Below are 19,762 nucleotides of genomic sequence, written 5' to 3'. Positions count from 1 at the left end.
AAGTGATATCCCAACAGGTCATAAGATTCTCAGCCCACATAATCTGTACAAATTTTATTTCTGATATAAGTGGACATAACACCAAAGTCAGTGGACAGATGATGGACAGATGAATTTAAAAGTTAGCTGAATTTAGCCACATGCTTGAAAACAAACTTCTCCCTTGAGCAAGAACCATCTCAATTGACTGTTGAGAAATTAGTGCAAATTCTCTGAAATACATAAAGTTGATAATCATCATATACCTAAATGTCTCCAAAGATCTAAGTATCAAAATGTCTAAAAATCACACTGCTGCACAGCTGAATTTTTGAAGACCTATTGAGGATTTACACGACCCAATTCTTCAGCTTCTGAAGTTTTTGCATGTTTTCTCATTTCTCTGCTAGGAGAAACATGAAGCTAAGTAGCAAGTTTAAAGAATAATTTTAAAAAATTTTCAAGAAACTTCATTGGAAACAAACAGGAGTCCCTAAAGGACTGTCTACTGAACATGTGCCCAAAAAACAAACTTGCAAGAACTCCAAGCTGAACAAAAGTAGTCCAAGGAATGAGAGTGTTTTGAGGAGATACTAAGGTTCGAGCTGATGAGATCTCAAGCATGGATTTCTCTGACAGTTGCTAAGTCTTTATTCATATCAATAGAAGAAGTGTGAAATAGTTCCAGACTAAGGCCAGCTGGTGCTGGAAGTGGCACAGGCTACATTAGTATCCTATCAGCCTCACATCCACTCCAGCCCAGCATTGAAACACAGCTCACAAACTGGTGACTCACAGCACGTTGAAAAACAAACATCAATAACAAATTCAAAGCCTTTCACCTCTTCTTCAGTAAACTGAATTGAATTACTAATTTCAAAAGTCGGGCAAGAATTGTTGTGCTTTTGCTATTGTTTTGCCAAGGCCTTGAGGGATGCTTCCAGGCTGGTTCCCTGTCTCCAACAGGCAGCTATACAAAGGTGTTTAGGCACCTGGAGATACATGAAGTCTCCTAACAAGATCTACAGTGTGAATTAGGATTCTAATTTGCTTAGGCAATTCTGAAATCCCATTTAGAGTCTAATGGTTCTTAAGCAAATAAATACCTTGAAAATCTGACTCCAGGTCACTTAAAGTATAAAGATTATAACAATGGATGTCAGCAGTCAGTAAGTAGTCTCAACACAAAGGCTGCATGTCTTGCCAGAGGTGCAATTTGCCCTTTAATTCCAGAGACAAGTCCCCTAGAAGAAGAATAAAGGACTTTTTAGAATATATATGGAGGAGACTGGACAGCCTTACTAGTGTGTAACCATTTGCTACTTATAGATTCTGCACTTTCAAAGGATGGCATAAAAGACTACTCTTTCTAATTATATCTATTATTAAGATATACAAACACCACTTTTATAACATTTCCTCCAAGTTAATAAATCACATCATATCAATTATTACCAGGGAGGATTCTCTAAACAAATACCGAACAGTGCTTCACACAGAAAAAGACTGAAAATTATTTCTTAAGCATTGAACAGTGTCAAAATTTAGATAAAGTCAAACATTTATCAATGTTTGATTGATGCCTTACCACCCTTTGGGGATCCTTCCTTTTGGGAAGCTGTCCTGGGAGCAAATATCCAGCTTCTATTCCCAGAGTAGTACAGTTCTATCCTATATCCTTACATCAGATTTTTGCATATCTGCCACAATTTAGTCCAAAAGATGAAAGCTTAAAGAAAGGTTTTTGATTCCACTGTAGAACCAGTGGATCTTCTTCACCCTCCTGTCACTGTGCTCTAACAAGAGAAATTAATGCTTTTCTGAAGAGTGAGATGTGAAAGCTGGAATCAGTGCTTGCAATGGTTTAAAAACGGCTTGGTTCTGTTAAAGGCAACGTTGATTAACACCAATAGGGGATGTTATTTTTTTTAACAGAGTTTCTTCTTAGGCACAGAAGGTTTTCATTCTTCAGTAGCTAAACTTAAAATACAGTGATTTCAAGATGTGGTTTTTTAAAACTGTTTAAAAAAGCACATAATCCAGCCTGCAAACAAAAATTCCTGTTTTTTCCTTGAAATAATGCAGAGCAGAATTGCAGAACAGTGTAGCTCCCTCATTAAATTGGCCAATGCACGTAAACACAAATGAAATCATGCCTCACTAAAAAATATTTTCTAGCTACTCACTAAAATAGCTTTGAGAGACCAGGTCCATACATGGAATAAAATGGCTTTCTCTGCCTAGGAAAAGAAGTCCTATGCCAAACTCTCCTCTGGAATGACATTTTAACTATTATAAACAGTTTAATGGCAAATGTAGAGCAGAGCACTGCAGTTTTATACAATCACAGCAACAACACTGAGATTTGCTCTGTTCTGAATTCAGCTCTTTATATTGTTTCTACTTAAAAAGGAAAAGTATCAAATACAACAATTTCTACAAATTTATCTTTCACAACAAACATTTTCATATTCTATTTGCAATTTCACCACACAAAAGCAGGCTCAAGTCAAGTGGCAGAATTTTGGCTGTACTCATCTGAAAACACTATAAGCTTTGCCCTTCTACCACTCAGGCAACTTAAATGGGGACAGTCCTCCCACTATTTTTCCAATAAACTTTGCAGCAATAGCCACACAAAACTCTTAGAATACATGACTTAGATACAAAGAGATGCTTTTCAAAATATCTGTTTGAATTCTTCAACTTATATCAGAAATGCAGAATCTTTATGCAGAGACAAGCACTCTGTAATGTTCAGAGCATAGTGGGGTGAGTCATTAACCCTCACAACTTCCTAGTACACTGTGTACCACCATTCTCATTTTATCTGGGAACACAGGGGAGAAACAAGAGAAAAGGGCTCAGCAGCAGCACACAGCATTATGACAAATTGTAAATAAGACTTTCACCTTTTAGTTCCAGCTCCCAAGTGGTTCTGAATGTTTATGAATAAAGCTTAACACAGATTTACACAGAAACTGAAGGATAAAAATGATCAAGTAGAAAGTGTTGCAAAACCACCTGAAACACAGCCCTTGGCAGGGCCTGTTCCCTACACCTGACCCCCTTCCCAGGCCTCAGATCTCTCTCCTCATGGTGTCCTGGTGCAGAATCATCATAAACATTTATCAAAGCATGTTTCAATCCATGATACGTGTGTGGGGGTGGATTTGGAGTGACAACCACTCCTCCCCATTACACCTTCATTAATTCACGTATGAAAAGTGATGGGCAGACATCAACAGGAGCATGGGGTCAGCAAGGGGTGCCAGCCAGCCCAGGCAAGCTGGGGAGAAGCTACTCAATAACCTGAATCTCAGATGCATCAGAATAATTGCTAAGAGAATGAAAAGCCTGACTGAAAAAGAAATCAGAACAATAGTGACAAAAGAGAAAAATAAGCAGATGGCTATATGTTAAACTAGGATAGAAGTGTTTAGGCAAAAATGGAATGCCTAGGTTTAGCAAAACCAGCACGAAAGAGTTGCTAAGTATTACTTCAGATGAAATTTCAGAATAGCAGCACTGCCAACAAAGAATTACAGAAGCAGGGTATTTTGACTCTAAGCCCACGGATGAGGAAATTCAACTGTAATAGTTTAAAGGAGAAATTTCACACAGAACATTTGGATACAGAAATTGCAATCACAGGTCCTGACCAGCCTGGGTCTGACACATATTTTTATCATCATCACTGGACAACTTTAATGGATGATTTTTGTGCCTCGTAACAGTCACTCAGAGCACCACCTGCTTTTAGTACTTGCATTATAGCTCATTAGGGATACAAGAGCTGCAACAATAAGCTCTGAATTAAGGTTTTTGTAGCACAAGTAATTCTGGGCTTCAAACTGCAGAATTTGGCTACCTCAGGATATTTATGCAATTTATCTTTAGGCAATAAAAGCTGACTTTACACAATCACTTTGAAACCAGGGCTATGGCTAAACATTCACAAATCAGGGCAGCTGCCTTTCTCAACTCAAAAATTTTGTTTTAATCAATGTTTTGCTTTGTTTTTCAGATAACCTCATATATTAGACATTTTGAATCTTTATTATATTTCATTTTTTCTGGCTTGGTTCAGAACTTTTAGAAATCCCATTTTAATGCTTCCCTCTGAAAATTCCTTTTGTTGTTTTCCAGAGAAACAATAATCCTGCAATAGGACATCTCGGTATTGTAATGAAAATAATTCTTCATTTTTCCTTTTCCAAATATGTTAAGAAGGAGGTTGGAAAGGAGAGAAGAGTTCATACTTCATCATCTGAAGTACTCCATAAATAATTTTAAGTGCCTGAAAAGCACCAATAACTAATTAATTAATTTAAATCTGAGCCTAAGCCATTCCATTTTTATCTCCATTTTAAAATACTAGATAAATATAATCTTAAAGGATGCTCAGATTCTGGGTTCAGACCTTACTCATGAGAGAATAGGAACACAAAAAAGAATTCTGAGAGCACTCACATTACTGAGACACTATTTTGAAAGAGAGGAGGGATCAGTTATAGAGATAACCACATCTGAAAGTTACCCAATTTTTGTAGCTACTTTTGCCTGTCATAAACAATCTCGTACCATCACTGACCTCTTTACTGGCTGCCAGCATGCTGCTCAGGAGAGGAAATAAAAAGAGCAGTGTCTAATGGTCCAGACAGAAACCATGACAATACATTAAAAAATGCTGAATTTAAATTCTAGTACAGACTGATTAGATTGAAAGACAAGTTAGAGTGAAATGGTGTCAGGTTCAGTGAACCAAGTGTAAAGGTCTTTATGACTACATTGGCATTTCTGCCTCAGTTGCAGGCATCAGTGACTATATTAGATTAGGTCACCTGAGAATTTAAATAAAATCACATATTTCTTATGAAAAAAATGGCCCATGTAAGTAATATAGTTCCATCTCAACTCAATTGCATATTGCAATTAGAATTATAGCAGCACTGCTACTGGGATGTAATTAATTGCAACTGAGCTTCTCTATGCTTCATGCAGGCATTTTCATGGGAGCTTCATGCAGCATTACCTGAACTTGCATTAGAAAATCAGTGACAAGGACCAGAATTTGAGCTGTCCAGGCATAAGGATGGGGCTTTGGCTTCTCTGAATTGGCTCAGAAATAGAAAGAACAAAATTTAATTTCTATATAGAATGCTATGCAGGTTCCTTGAAGCAGGAGCTAAAAGCGAGTGAAGGCATTTTCCCTCAAAGAAAATGGACAGTCACTGTATTCTATGGAAAATGTACTTCAGTGATCATTCCAAATTCATCATGATGATGGCCCTTAAGGCCAAAAACAATCAACTGAACTAAACTCACAGAATTCTTTGTTCCTGTGCTTCTTAAAAATAGGGATCTGAAATTCTGGGCTATCTTGAAGTACCTAGAGAGAGCTTTCTAGTCGATTACCAGCCTTAACAGCACCCAAAAACATAATACCCCACCATAGGGGTTTTTTCAGGGCATGCTGGTATGATGAATTTCACACAGAGAAGACACTACAGTCCTTTTACATTAACTTTGCAAGGCTGTTTTCCTCAATTTAGTGTCAGTGTTCACTAGAACCACACATCTGAAAGGTTGCACTGGAGTATTTATATACAGCCTAGTGATGGCAATTTGCTGAAATCCAGATCAAACTTCTACTTCTAATCTTGCCTGAACTTAGGCCCAAATAACATAAACCAGTACAGGAAGAAAGTGCCACCTCCTCATCCATTTCCTAAAGATAGCAGCAACAATGTGAGGAAGAGCTGAGGCTGTAAAGATTCGCATTTCTCCTTTTCTATTCTTGCATTCTCCTCAATGTGTTCTCATGGTTGTTCTCCCTCTCATAAAGCAGCACTTGAGAGACGTGTTCCCCATGGTGTTTATATAGTATTTATAAACCATCAGCTTGTGCAAAGGAGCACTTTATTACACTAAGACTGTGCAAGGTTCTTAACTATGGCAACAACATGAGTTACCTGTGCCTTCACTGATGGCACAGTACTCACATCATTCCCAGTTCTTCAGCAAGGACAGCAGGCACATGCTCTTGCTCCAAAAGCACAAATCCCTTGACAAGCAGACAATAATTTTCAATACTCTCCAACAGCTACTCCAAAGGCAGCAGAGGACTTAGGATAATTCTCACAGTTGAAACAGTTACCATTTATCCTACAGCGAGTACGTACACATACAAATCAACCAAAAACCAGCCCATCACAAAGCTCTAGTAGAATACTTTATTATCCCCAACAATATCTAAGGGAAAATGCTTTCTGTTTTATAAACTAGTTTAGGAAAAAAGATCTAATTTTTATACTGCTCTAAGCTTCTCAGGGAATCAATCAATTAAATTGGCTAGCTATGTTGAGGTAATTGAGAAACAGTTCCCAGAAGATATTACATAGCTACAAACATAGTATGAACCAAATACATTGAGTTAAGCAAGACAGAAGCAGGAGTCTAGAGTTTGTTTTCTGTCTGGAACTGAAGGACAGGGTGTGACTGAGTTCCTTTATTTCCTAGGAAAGGAGGACAGTCCTGGTCTGTATTGCCAGACAGATTCTGCCAAGCCTTCCCTCCACTTCAGCCCTGCACATCTGCATCAGCCCCAGTAACACACTCATACCAACACTGATCCTTTATCAAAGGAGGGTTTTACACAGTGAGACAGAGTGGCTTGACTAGGGCCTGATAAAAACTTAATTCCTCTGGCAGAAAGAAATATTATCATTCCCTAAAGCCAGAGTAATTACTAATCATCAAAATAGCAAAAAAAGATATTTCCCAAACTCCTCCATGTTCTGTGGAACAGAAATTATGAAGATATCTGTACATGGTGAGGGAAAAAAAAGAGATTGCAACTCAGAGATTATTTTACTCCCAGCAAACAGTGGCTGCCTGGCCAATTTCATACAGAAATATGTGTTCAACAAATTAGTCAATATTTACTACCATAAATTCTGTCTTGCTTATCAGTCTAATATATATAACACAGACTTCCAAGGTAAAATACATAAAAGATGACCTTTTCAGTTCTGTGTCCTCTTTTTTTTTATTTTAATCCCTGAAGGCCTGAAAACTTTAAAATTAGAGGGAGAGGTGTTCAGATTCTTTTTTTTGCAACTTGCTCCTTTCATTTAAAATACCCCTTTTCTTGTTTTGTAGTCACCTTAGATGTCTTAGACATAGACTTAAAGCTCCTTCAGCCATCTATCTGAGCAAGCTGTTACATTCTGGCAAGCAGCAACTTTTCTCCCAAATATTTATTCAGGTGTTCAAAACCTTGGAGATTTTGTTTGTTTGTTTTAAACTTTTAAGCAGTCAAAATAAAAATATTTCTTCCCTGGACAGTTAGTCAGCTTCCATTCTTATAATAACCCTGAGATAATTCTACCAGATCATCAATAATGCATATACTCTGGAAGAAATTATTTTTTAAAAAAAGGAAAATAAAAGGAAACGGACATGCTTTTCTCTAGAAGAAAACCAGAGGTACAAAACAGAGGGGCCCTTTGGCCTTTCTTATATAAAACAGGAAAAAACACCCATAATAAATCACAAACACAGTTTTTATCTTTCACAGATTACTTAATGATAGCTTGCAGAAGTCCCCAGAAGAACATTAAATATTTCATATATTTAGTGCATCCTAAATATCAGGGGATTATAGAAATTAAAAACCCTCTGGTAGTGGACAACCACCTAGCAGGCAGCTAGCTGCCCTGCAAGCATATCATACACACAATTTTTAGATACAAAATTATATTTTCTTATTAAATATTAAAGTGGCAGAAAGGGAAGTTATAATAAGTTTTGCATAACAAACAGAATTGCTATGTATTAAAAAAATCTAAAAAAGATTTTTAAGATAAAGACAGAAAAACAGTTGCTCATAAGTCTAGCTGAAAGGAGTTTGTGTGCTGAATTTCTCTTTCTCCCTTAACTAACTATTTGTTTTCTGTTTCCTTGTGCTCCTTTGCTTTTGTGCTTCCAGCTTTCCTAATTTGGACATCCAAAACTCAACCAAGGACTAATCACATAGATGCTTTCTATAGTAAATGGAGTTGGATAACTAATGGTTCAGAGCAACTAGAGAACATAGGATGATGTAATCAGAAGTAACTACGATGAAATAAAGAAGAAAGCTGCACAATTGATCATTCTTCTGTTCTTTGTCCATGCCCTCTTATTCTGGCTGGGTCAGCACAGAGCCCAGGCTCTCCTGGTCCACACTTGGGAGATCAAGGCTCAAGAGCCCAACTCCCAGCAGGGAGACTGGCCACCTTATTGTTATAGTTGCAGTGAACTTTGTGCACAGTCCTTCTTTCAACATAAACCCCCATCTGTGATACATGCTAGGCCAGCTGTCACAACAAAAACTAATTCTGCCACATCCACATCCCTGATTGATCTGGAGTTGCCCTTTACAAAAAAGAAAAAAAAAAAAAAGAGCTAGATGCAAACTGATGGACCCAAATACTCTCTAAGTCACTGGGTGGTCAACCTTAATAATGCCAACAAAAATGGAATAAACTTACATAAGTGTTTTAAGAGGGCTTGAGCATGTAATTCACACCCAAGGATGTGAATACTGTGGCATACTGAGTGAATTCAGCATCATCCAGTCTGAAATTCAAGCAACAGTGGTTCTTCTATAGGAACTATCAGAGTCCTTGGGAAGATCCATGGCACTTGTTAACTTTACCTTCACATATACAGTGGGTATCTGAGGTCTAGAATGGTTGGGAGAAAGTGACAGTCTTATTTTAGTTATTTTAATGCTGGGGTATAGAGTGAATTGAATTGTGTGATTAGTTATTGAATAGCTGCTCCTCTATTGCATGGTCTGTTTGGCCTAGAGATTCCCTGTGCTATTGCTGTTGTGTGAGCATAACCAACAGTCTTCTACTCTTGATCACATCAGGGCACTTTTTGCATATATCTGTTGCATACAACTAAAAAATAAATTTTTCTCACTCACACTCAGATCTGGCATCACGTTAGGCTCCAAATACTCGAGCTTTGGGTTCAGGTCTCAGGATCAGCACTGTATCCAGCTGGGTTACAATTCAGTTCCTCAAGTCAGTGTGCCTTACAGCACACACACAGAACAGCTTAATGGAAACAGAAGACCTCAATGGGAAATTACAACTTTTACAGGAACATATGGTCCATAACCACTCAGTGTCTAGAAAAGTGTTTATCTCAACACTGCAGAGAGGGGAAAGCAAAATAGAAAGATAACATACACTGCTTCTGAAAATCATGTCACTAGCAGACTTGCACAGAGCACTGACCAAACAAAAGAAAATTTAGAAAGTTCCAGCATTTAGAGCAGAAGCTTACGGAAGGGAAGATGATTAAATCAATGCCAGCAATGACTTTTTTTTCCCACAAAGATAGCGTCCCACAGTTCTATTGTACTTTCCACTCACAATGACTCAAAAGTCACTCCCATAAACCACACGTGGTGAAAGTTCCTGTACTCACTACAGGGAGTGTAGATGCTTCTGGGATAGAATACAACAGATGCTTGGAACTGAGAGTGTGTGGCATATCTAAAATTAGTGGATGTTGTCAGAGTTAATGGCTCTCTACATTTATAAAATGCCATGTAAAGACAACCAGATCTCTTGCTCACATTATCTCTTACGAGTTCACCAACTACTTGCTGTGGATGATACTACAACCAGCATGCAGCTAGCAGGGACTGCCTTGCACTGAGCCATCAGAATTGCTTCCCACAGAATTTATGTTTTCAATTAAGTTCCTGTATTAGATGTGGGCAGGACGTCCCTCTCCTGTCCCAAAATCATCTTGGACATTAGTACAAATAAACCAGGATTCCTACTGTACAGTAGAAAGCTACCCTGACTGGGCTGGATCCTTCAGCCACATGGGAGACGAGAGAGTGGAAGCATGAAAGAACATTGTGTAATTTACACGTCACCCTGCACTATATCAGTAACAGAGCTGGAAATAGAAACCTCCCCTCTTAGACACCACATCAAGAGGGGTGACAGGTGCTTCAGAGAGCCCTGTTCCAAAGCATGTGTCAACTAGAACGTGGGCATAACACTGCAGGGCAGCAAGGATGGGTGCTGAGACAGGCTCGGTTAAGCTTGCTATTGAACACTTTCCCCTGTATCCACCCTGTACTCAGTCACAGCTTGCAGAAAGTGAATATTTATCACCTGAACCTATGCATGTATGACAAGAGGAGGTAACATGGCAGTGACTCACTTCTAAATAGAGCCTTAATAATGAAAAGCAGTGATCCCAAAGCTCCTTATTGAAGCAAAATGGTCTTCATTTCAGTGGTAGCCTTTCCAAATACAAAATTAATTGCATTCTCAGACTTGGCCTTAGTTTATTAAGCCATTAGAAATAGAATTAATTAATTAAATCTGAATTAATAGAAGGATGGACCATGGCTTGGCAAGATGCCATGTAAAGCAGACTTTTCACAGGTTTAAGCTGTCTGAGGAGCTAACTGTCAACCAAAGGCTACCTCAGTATGAAGGAGTCACCCAAGACAAGGAGATCTGTGACATCCAGCAGCTCAAGTAGCAAGGATTTCTTGTCACTCCATGCTACAAGGCAAACAGAGGCTTTGGGGTGTCCTTGTACTCAGAACTCACAAATTACTTCTGTTGCCAGGTGACTGAATTCTTATCGTAGCTGATGTGCCAGAGAAGCAGCATGATATTTTTGAAGGTCATGAGTCTACATACAATTATTATGGTTGATTTTTTTTTAATTCAACAGCAGATTTCACTTCAAAAAGCTTCACCAAATTGACTTATACGAGTGTATAACCTGGATGAGATCCAATTGCTGAGCACTGAGCTAGTATCCACTAACAGTGATTTTGCTTTAGCTCATGTAGCAGGGAATGTACTAGAGCACATGGGTCTTAAAGCCTGTAATCAGCCTGAGACTCCTATAGACTTCCCCAATCTTCATCAGAAAGGTGAGAGACCTCATGGTCTTTGTGCAGCTACTGTACTGCAAAATACTAGTAGAGAGATAAAACTCATGATAGGCATGATCATAAAATTTTAGTTTTCCTGTAAAAGAAATGGAACTGGCTATGAAATATCTATCATGTATCTTAGACAAAGGCTTGTAAACTTTCATAACAGAGCAAGGAAATACCATGAATTAGTCACAGAATTTCACAGGGCTGAACTACAAACCTGTATGAATACCAGACTAGGTAATTTAGATTATATTGTTCTTAAAAACAAAAAACAAACAACACAACACAGTACTTCACCTAAAAAGGCAGCAAGACACTGTTTGAGAAAAAGAAGGAGAAATGCCACATTCAATAAAAAGAATAAAAAGAAAACTTACACAGCTCCAGTGACAAGAAGAAGTAAATTAAAATATTCATTTAAACACATTAAGATTGAGGAATTTTCTGTGTCAGAGGGCGAGATAGAGATGCCTACGTTGTCTTTTCTTACTGGACTGTGTGCTGGTATTATCTGTGGCACTCTCCAGAGCTCCTCTATCATCTCTCTTCAAGGAATCTATACAAGCCCTAGAGCCACAGGGAACACTGAAACACTCATGAGGACCTTCCCTTTAGGCTGACCTCTGGAAATTGCAAACATCTTCTCTTCACAGCAGGGAATTTTTCCAGTGGTGGACAGAAGCACAGCCAACCAATGTGATGTTCAAGAGGTATTTTTGTCATCTGCTATGAAACATGTCAACTGTAGCACGGCAGTAACGGGGCTATATCATCCACTGAGCCTCAATCATTGCTCAAAAGCAACAACAATTCCAATTGCAGCATTTCCACAGTCTCCCTCACTCTCTATTAATGCCAGAGCAACGTACTGAAATTTAAATATCAAAAGGGAGAAATTATTTAACATCTATCCTGACAACTCAGCCAAAAATCCTTGTGGATGAATCTAGCTGATGGAAGGCAGTGAGATTGTTTCCATCAAGTCCAATAAGTTTGGATCAGATATTAAATCCCTTGCACTGGTAAAGGCTAGAACACAGCTAACAGTTCCAGTTTGATGAAGCATGAGTCACAAAATACCACAGCTCACACAGTGTCTGAGCTCCAGTGAGCGCAGTATCAGCAGCAGGACATTTGTTCAGAGCAACACAATGAGCGCACGCCTGACACGATGGTTTTCACTGGGCACAAATAACGCACATCTGAGCGCGCTCATAGCCTGCTTGTTCTAGTAAAAAACAATGCAAGACAGCAAGAAAGAACAAAAGTGAAGGCTGTGAGATGGCAAAGGGTTGTTGTTCTCTCTTTAATGAGGCCTCACAACATAGCAGGTGATTCTCCAGATGCTATCTCCCAATCTTACAAATGCACATATTAGGACTCTGTAAAATCCCCTCCCGAAGGAGAAGCTGAAGGAGCTGAGGTGAGATGTTGAGGTGCTTCAACTCCTGCCAGTAAACTGATTGCAAAACAAGAGACTTGGATTCTTTTTAATCAAAATTCCACACAAAGAAAAACAGCCACAAAAAATATGTACATTGAGGAAAAAGACTTATTGGCAGGAGTGCCATGAGTTAAAGCCAGCTGTAGGGAGAAGGAACACCTCTGCCTCATTCATTTCCTGCACTGAACAGAGTGATTTTATGTGGAACGTCTGACTGCAAAGTCTATGCCACTTTCCACCCTTCAGAGCTAAGTAACAGTATTCCCTTCTGTACCTCCATGGCTGTTAACCCAAGGATCTCCACCTAGTTTACTTGCTTGATCAACCCTTTCTCTTGGAGTTCTTACTGTTTGATTTTAGCACCAATACAGATACCAACTAGTGTTTTATAAAAAGATCACAACAAATATGTAAAGATACATCACATCTCTCAGCTAATTAAAAAAAAAAACCAAAACATGAGTAACCTGATTTAAGTCTAATAATCATTCAACACCATAAACACAATGACTGATGGCCAGTCATTTACCCTATTCATATTCATTTGTTATACAATGGAGTGAAGTGGCACAGAAATTGTAATAGGAAATGGTCTTTGAGGGCTTTGTTTCCTTTTTTTAAGTATAAATAACTTTTAAGAAAACAAGCACAGCCTTGTGATTAAAACACAGATATTTTTAGAACAGTGTTCTAGAGACCACATTGCAAACTAAAGCAATAAATGATACATACTTTAAGAACACTTTCATTAAAAGCTTACTGTTAATAAGTATACCCTGGATTGAAGATCTGTTCTGTCATGAGTATGTCATACATCCAGTAAGACAGCAATCTCTCTGTGAAGCCGTTTCTTTCCAAATACTTTCAGGCATTTTTAATGGATAATATGTCTCACAATTGAATAATCAGTGCATTACTTATAAAAGTTCTCACAAAGTCTCACAAAACTATATGAACTGCTAGGAAAGAGAGATTAGAATGTCTGTGAGGTTTTTTCTGCTACCTCATACCTGCCTGAGGCAGGAAAGGACTCACTATCAAATATTCAAACTCCCCAGTAATGCTAGATCACAGACCAAAGCCAAACTATGAAGGAAAGCAAAAGGTGGAGCCCACCAGGCCCCATCTCATTCCCCATGCAAGAGTCCATGTCACCAGCACTATGCCCCATTGCCTTTTCATCCTTCTCCCAGTCTTCTCACTTGCTTAGTCCAAAAGCATTCTGGGTCGATGCTGTCTCTGGTGTATTTGCACAAGCCTGTTCCTATGAGGACTTTGATCTTAGCTGGTGCCAGTGTTCTTTGAATCCAGGCAGTAAAATAGAAAAAAGGTCCAGAACAGCAATACATTGTTTGTGTGCACATATGTACACTGCCATATGTGTAACTAAGCACCACTTTTAGGAGAATCACAACACAATTTGAAACATCTAGATGTTAGAACAGCAAGTAAAGTATTTTCTTGCCTTTCTCAAGATATTAAATTCAAATCCAAATGTCTTCAGTGTCTGAGGAAATTTGATTTCCAGGTTTGGAGTCTCTGATCCTATGATTTTTTGGTACACTTGTATAGTTGGCTGTAGAGACTCACAACTCACATATCCTACGAGATGGTGCCTAATAATATGGCAAGGTAGGACACAAGCCACGTGTTCTTCACGACTGTGTGTCTACCCCAGTCTTAAACAGTACTGTTGCTTGGCACATCCTACCTTCTGGAAAGTAAGCTTTCTGCCACATGGATTGTACACTCATATATCATCTTACATGAGGGGAGCACACATCTGCTGGACATATATGTTCCAAAAAAGAAACAGTTATTTGGTCACTTACCCAACTAAAAGATTCAGAAAGGTACAATAGAGAAAGAGAGCAGAAACTGAAGCAAAGAGAGAGTGAGGAAACGAATATTTACACAACCTTCACACTTGTTAATCTTTTATAGGAAGTTATATCAATTCTTAGCTTACTACATACTGTAGTAAGGTTTTCCTCTGATATTGTAATCTCTTTGAAGAAAAATATCAATAGGTAAGATAAAAAAAATTAAAACACGTAAAATATTTAGGGGGTTGTTTTAATAATTAATCAGCCTAAAAGCTTTCAGTCTAGTTGTACTGATAGCACAAACAGACCTTTCAAGACAAGAAACAAAACCAATTATCTAGTCATCTATTAAAATGTATAATAACAGTACTATTTCTAGCTCTTCAAATGTCATACTGCATCAAGAGAAACTGTGATACCTAATGATTTTTTTCTGGAAGCTGTAACTCTGGGGCATATACAGCTTTTAACAGCCCCCCAGTGTGTTTGTGTATGTGATATATTCCTTTTCAATTTTGCAGACTTGTGCCCAACAGGTTTGTGAGAAGATATCTTCTTGAAACACATTATACTGGCACAGGGCAGTGAGCAGAAATTCATTGCAATTTTTTCTGCAACAAAAGACTTAACTGGTAATTCTAAATTGATACACTGAATAACACTTGCCATATCTCTCACTCTAGATGATGGGGGGAACTCCACACAAAGATCTTCTCTAAGGCTTCTGGAGACAGAAATTGTATTCACAACTGTGTGGAGCACTGAATTCACTTATGTCCTGGAAGGAACCTCAGGATGAGCATTCAGTGACTCTGCTGATATTGCTAGAGAAAAACTTAAGACACAGAGAGCACTGTGAGGAGACTCTCCACAGTACAGCCTCTAGTCAACTATTCCACCCCTGCAGTTACAATTTCAGATGGGCAAGACGAAATGGAAATCATCTGAAAGCAGTCCTCAGTCTCACAATATCTGCTGCAAGGACTCACAGCCTTTTTAGGCAGCCTCAACTCACATTCAGTTCAGACTTTTTGCTAGGAGCAGTATGAAGTCACTCCAGGTGCCAGTGCATCAGCCAGCATCTAGGACCTGGGTCATGCTCCAAGGCACAGGTACCAACATTAATCTTAAACATTAATCAGGTCACACGAATCTACCTGGGGTCTTCTCTCCTGCCAAGCACTGGCTTGTCTGCCTCCTGCCATGATCATACAAAACTCAATTTGGAGTTAAGCAAAAGACTGCCAACCACACTGTAATATCCAACGAGTGTCTGTGGAGCTCAGTGCTGCATGACAGGCAATTCTCTCAGTACAGCTTATATTTTGTGACTGGCTTGTCCCAAAACACAAGAATGGCTTTGAATGAGGATTAGAGGTTCTTCACGTGCAAATAAATTTCAGCCAAGTCTTCAGAAAAATAACCATTTGTTAAAACCAACACTTCATTCCATAAAATTCTACAAAATTGGGCAATAGAAGGAAGTTACAAGTACCACCACTGCAAAGACATGTTTTACTTGAACAAACAATTTGTTCCAGTATTTAAAGAGCTCAGTCAGAGCACATCACAACAGAATAGACAGAGTAGGAAATAGACCTAGTTCAGTCTTGTACTCTTTCTTGCTTAAGTAACACCAATGACAAAAGGATAAATATCCATAAATTCACCTAGACTGTTTTTGTAATTATATCCTTATCTACTATAAATGCTGTACAAATTTCAGATGAATTGATATGAATATTTTTAAGATAACACCAGCTATAACTCCATATTATGTCAAACAAGATTCTGGGCTGATGCTCATTGCTTTTTCTTAGCTCTTCTAAATTGTGAGCTTGATCTAAGTGAAGGCTAACACTACCTCACATGTCCTTACTGCTATTGATGTAGCTGGCCAGAAGTCTAAGTGCACAGTCCCTAAATCTGGCCTTTCTCTCTTAGGGCCTCACACGACTAACTCACCCTGCCTAACTCAGGAAAACCATTCCTGTGATTATAAAAAGGCATTTGACTGCAAGGTCAATTTGATTTGGCCTTCCTGGCACCACTGGTGTGTCTCTTGTAATGGCAACACTGCAGAGACTGGAGAGTCACAAACTCACAAAGCTCATAACAATAATTCATTAACCACTACTTTTGACTCCTAAATTATAGGATCAATACAGACATAGAGAAAAAGGAAAATGAACTCATATTCTGGTATCAGTCTCCTTTTCCAAACAGTCATCTTCATTCTAATTATGTTCATTCTGCTCTAAGAAAAATATAACTTCTGTTCCTTACATGAATGAGGGTTGCAGTGTTTATTCAAAACCAGAATAGCCTTCTGGTCTTGGGGCAGATTTCATTCATATTGCTATTATATGCAAATAATTGATTCTCTGAAAGACCATTATAGCGATAAATCAATTCTGTAGACAAACTACATTCTCCTCCATGCTGCCATTTCCTTTTTACCCATTTTGATGGAGGCATTGAAAACCCCCAGCTGTTACAGTACCAAATGCTCTTCTCTTAGTTCTCAGTATAAGAGGAAGTGGAATTATTTCAAAGAATAATTTTAGCAACAGTTTGCTTTCTAAGATAAGGTCACTTACTTCAAAGTTTTTATTGTTTATGAAGAGGGCAAACATCAATAAACTGTTACAAGATTGCCTATGGATATAAAAGATACATTTTTTTAGAAATTGCTTTACCTCTCCATATCTCATTTCCTTCAACTGGAAAGTGATAGCAGAGTTGCCTGCTATTCTGACATTTGTAGATAAGAAACAGATTTAGTGCTACACCATAATTCTGTGGCTAGAGAGACTTCACATAGGATATGGAAGAAACTTGCCCAAAAATCAATCCAGATCATCTCCTCTTACTCTGAAGAGCTAAGAAACCTAAATACCCAGGCTTAGATTGTACACATTAGATAGTTGTCAAGATGTAAAGAAAGTGAGAAAGAATTAAATACCAACTGACATATAGGCACTCACACCCCCAAATTCCAATACAAAGTGTCTGATCTGAGAAGCACATCACAAACCAGTTTTTCTACCTCATTATCTAATGATATTTGTTTTCCTAAACACACTCCAAAGAACAGCATCCATGACGCAAGAATCCAAAATGACTTAATCATGCTTCATTATATCTTAGTGAAACCATGAAGAAGGATATACAGAAATGCTATTTCTTCCAGTATTTAGATAGTATTTCTCTCTGTGACAGCAGGTAGTGTCTGTTTTAGCAACTCTCATTAGAGTGAGGCATGACTGTATCTAGTTGGCAGAGTTATACAAAGTGTCTGACCACCACTGCCCAAGCAGTTTGGCATGGATCAATGTGCATGCAAAAAGAATTCAGAAGTGCTGATGAACCCAAGCACGTATGGCATCAGTATGACTGACACCTTCTTTGAAAGACACCTACAGTAGCACATTTGCCTTTACTGTCATGCTTGGGTAAGCACTCTCTTGGCTGAGTGTGAAGACATGACAGCATCACTTCCCAAACCCTCTCCTCTAACTAATCCCTATACTGACTCCAAAACCTGCTTATTCTGGGACAAGCAGAAGGGTCACAATACAGTCTGCAAAGGAGCAGAGGCTGAAATCATACTAAAGTCTAAGGTCAGGTTCATAAAGCCCTATTTAAATATACAGACTAAGTGTCAGTCACCCAAGGAAAAGGCAAAAGTGAAGGAAAGCATCTGGGCATCCAGCATTGTTGAAAACCCAAGCTTTTATGTTCCTACTTCAGAGATCCTAAGCAGCAAGTAAAAGCCCTAGCATAGTCTTTTACACAATAAGAGCAAAGACTAAAACAACCTACCCATGACTGAGAACTTCAAAGTTCTGAAGTAAAAACAATTTTCAAAGAATACTGAACTTTATCCATGCTGCCAGCGCATTTCCCAATGCCGAATAAATCCAAATTAAATATCTCACCAAAAAAAAAAAAAAAAAAGAAAAAAAGAGAAAAAGGCAGTTTCTCAGCTGAAAACTTGTCTGTTCTTAAAGGAACAGCAGCTTCCATAATCCTATATGTAGCCTCTGCTCTGATATAAATTACACTAAGCAATGAAAGTGCTGACCCTGTCTTAACTTGCACCACAAACAACACACGCTGTACAACCTAATTCCTTAATGCTCATTCACATATATAGCACCACAGCAGATAATGGGATTATGGAAGAGATTGAAGACTTCAGGATCAGACTAACAGAACCGGTATGGCTCATTGCAAAGGACTCAGCAGAGAGAGAAAATGTCATGATTGTTCATCCATCTTAGGAGATATATATTATAGTTTTTGCTTAGAGCAAACAGAAGCAGAAAGGGCACTGTTTTGGTCTCCCCATCTGCACTGTACTGTCATAAGACCAAAGGGGCATATAGCAAAGTCAAGGTACAAAAACTGAAAAATAACACCAAAGAAACATCAAGGAACAGAGAATGAACCACTGTAGCTCTCTACTGCAGAATACCATTGAGACAAAGCATTCTGTAGTAGGTTCATCAATTAATTAGCACATTGTATACAGTAACACATCAGTATATGTAAATGCTGTGAACATCTGCTGCCATGTTTTCATAGAGACCCGAGTGTGTGCACACATACACTGCACCCACATACACAGTGCATTCTTCAAAATACAACATGTAATTTTCACAAAGGTTTAACATTCCTGTTCTTTCTCAGATTCAACCTTTGCAAAAACAGTAAACTTGTAATTCAACATTTGTAGAGTGCTTCAAAGTTTCTCCAAGTTCTCCTTTCCCCCTACTCCAAATATTTTCCCTCCCCTACAAACAGAAAACACAAGAAGAGACCTGTTTATCACATGACCTTCTTTTGGAGGAATCCTTATATTTGTACTCTTTGAATCACTTATGTATCAAAGAAAAAGGAAGCTGCTAATAATATTCACATGGAGCACATAATTCTTACCTACCTGACTTTCAGATTAGCCTCCTGGGCATGTGAAATTTATTAGGCACTGTTCCTTTCTTCTTCTAAACAGCTTAGGTGTGAGCTTGTGTGTATGTGTGTGTTTCTGTGTCTGTTGACAAAATATCTGATGTATTCCAAAAAAGGCACACGTGATGTGTTTTAACTCTATAAATATCACCACTTATATCACTTAATATATCATTATGAATCTATATTGGCTTTACAGAACAGGATTATCTTTAAAAGTAACTATTCCTTTTTAAAGATAATAAGTATGCCTACTGAACAACAAAAGGGGGGTGATAATAAAATATATGAAATAAAAAGAAATGGGATTTATTAGGGACATTCAAATGTGATACATACATGTTTTTTGGTATGTCTACCCATGCAGCAGAACCAATGTGGTCCAGCCTTTGAAAGCCAAGAGATACCAATTGGCTACTAACCTGAGCAAGTAAAACCACCCCTTGTCTTGCCAGATGTCTTAGAGAGAGAAACATTTGGGACAGATATCTTTTTATGACGAGGTATCAAGACATGCAAGAGAGAAGACTCTTCAAGTGGCATAATCTATAAAAATGA

At 38.3% G+C, this 19,762-nt stretch overlaps 1 protein-coding gene across 10 annotated transcripts in view; it reads right to left on the bottom strand.

Moving 5' to 3' along the window:
* SORBS1 (sorbin and SH3 domain containing 1) overlaps window positions 1–19,762 on the bottom strand; it is a 162,720-nt gene that overhangs the window by 141,316 nt on the left and 1,642 nt on the right. For 4 of the 10 annotated variants that reach the window (XM_088169010.1, XM_088169014.1, XM_088168979.1 and 1 more), the window contains exon 2: window positions 1,086–1,223. The exons of the other annotated variants lie outside the window; for them this stretch is intronic. The gene's annotated coding sequence lies outside the window, so the exon portion shown is untranslated. The remainder of the gene's footprint in view (window positions 1–1,085; window positions 1,224–19,762) is intronic. 10 annotated transcript variants of the gene reach the window in all.

Source organism: Sturnus vulgaris, chromosome 8 (genome assembly GCF_052056855.1).
Source record: "Sturnus vulgaris isolate bStuVul1 chromosome 8, bStuVul1.hap1, whole genome shotgun sequence".
In the NCBI taxonomy this organism is placed as follows: domain Eukaryota; kingdom Metazoa; phylum Chordata; class Aves; order Passeriformes; family Sturnidae; genus Sturnus; species Sturnus vulgaris.
This window is presented reverse-complemented; position numbering and strand designations above follow the sequence as displayed.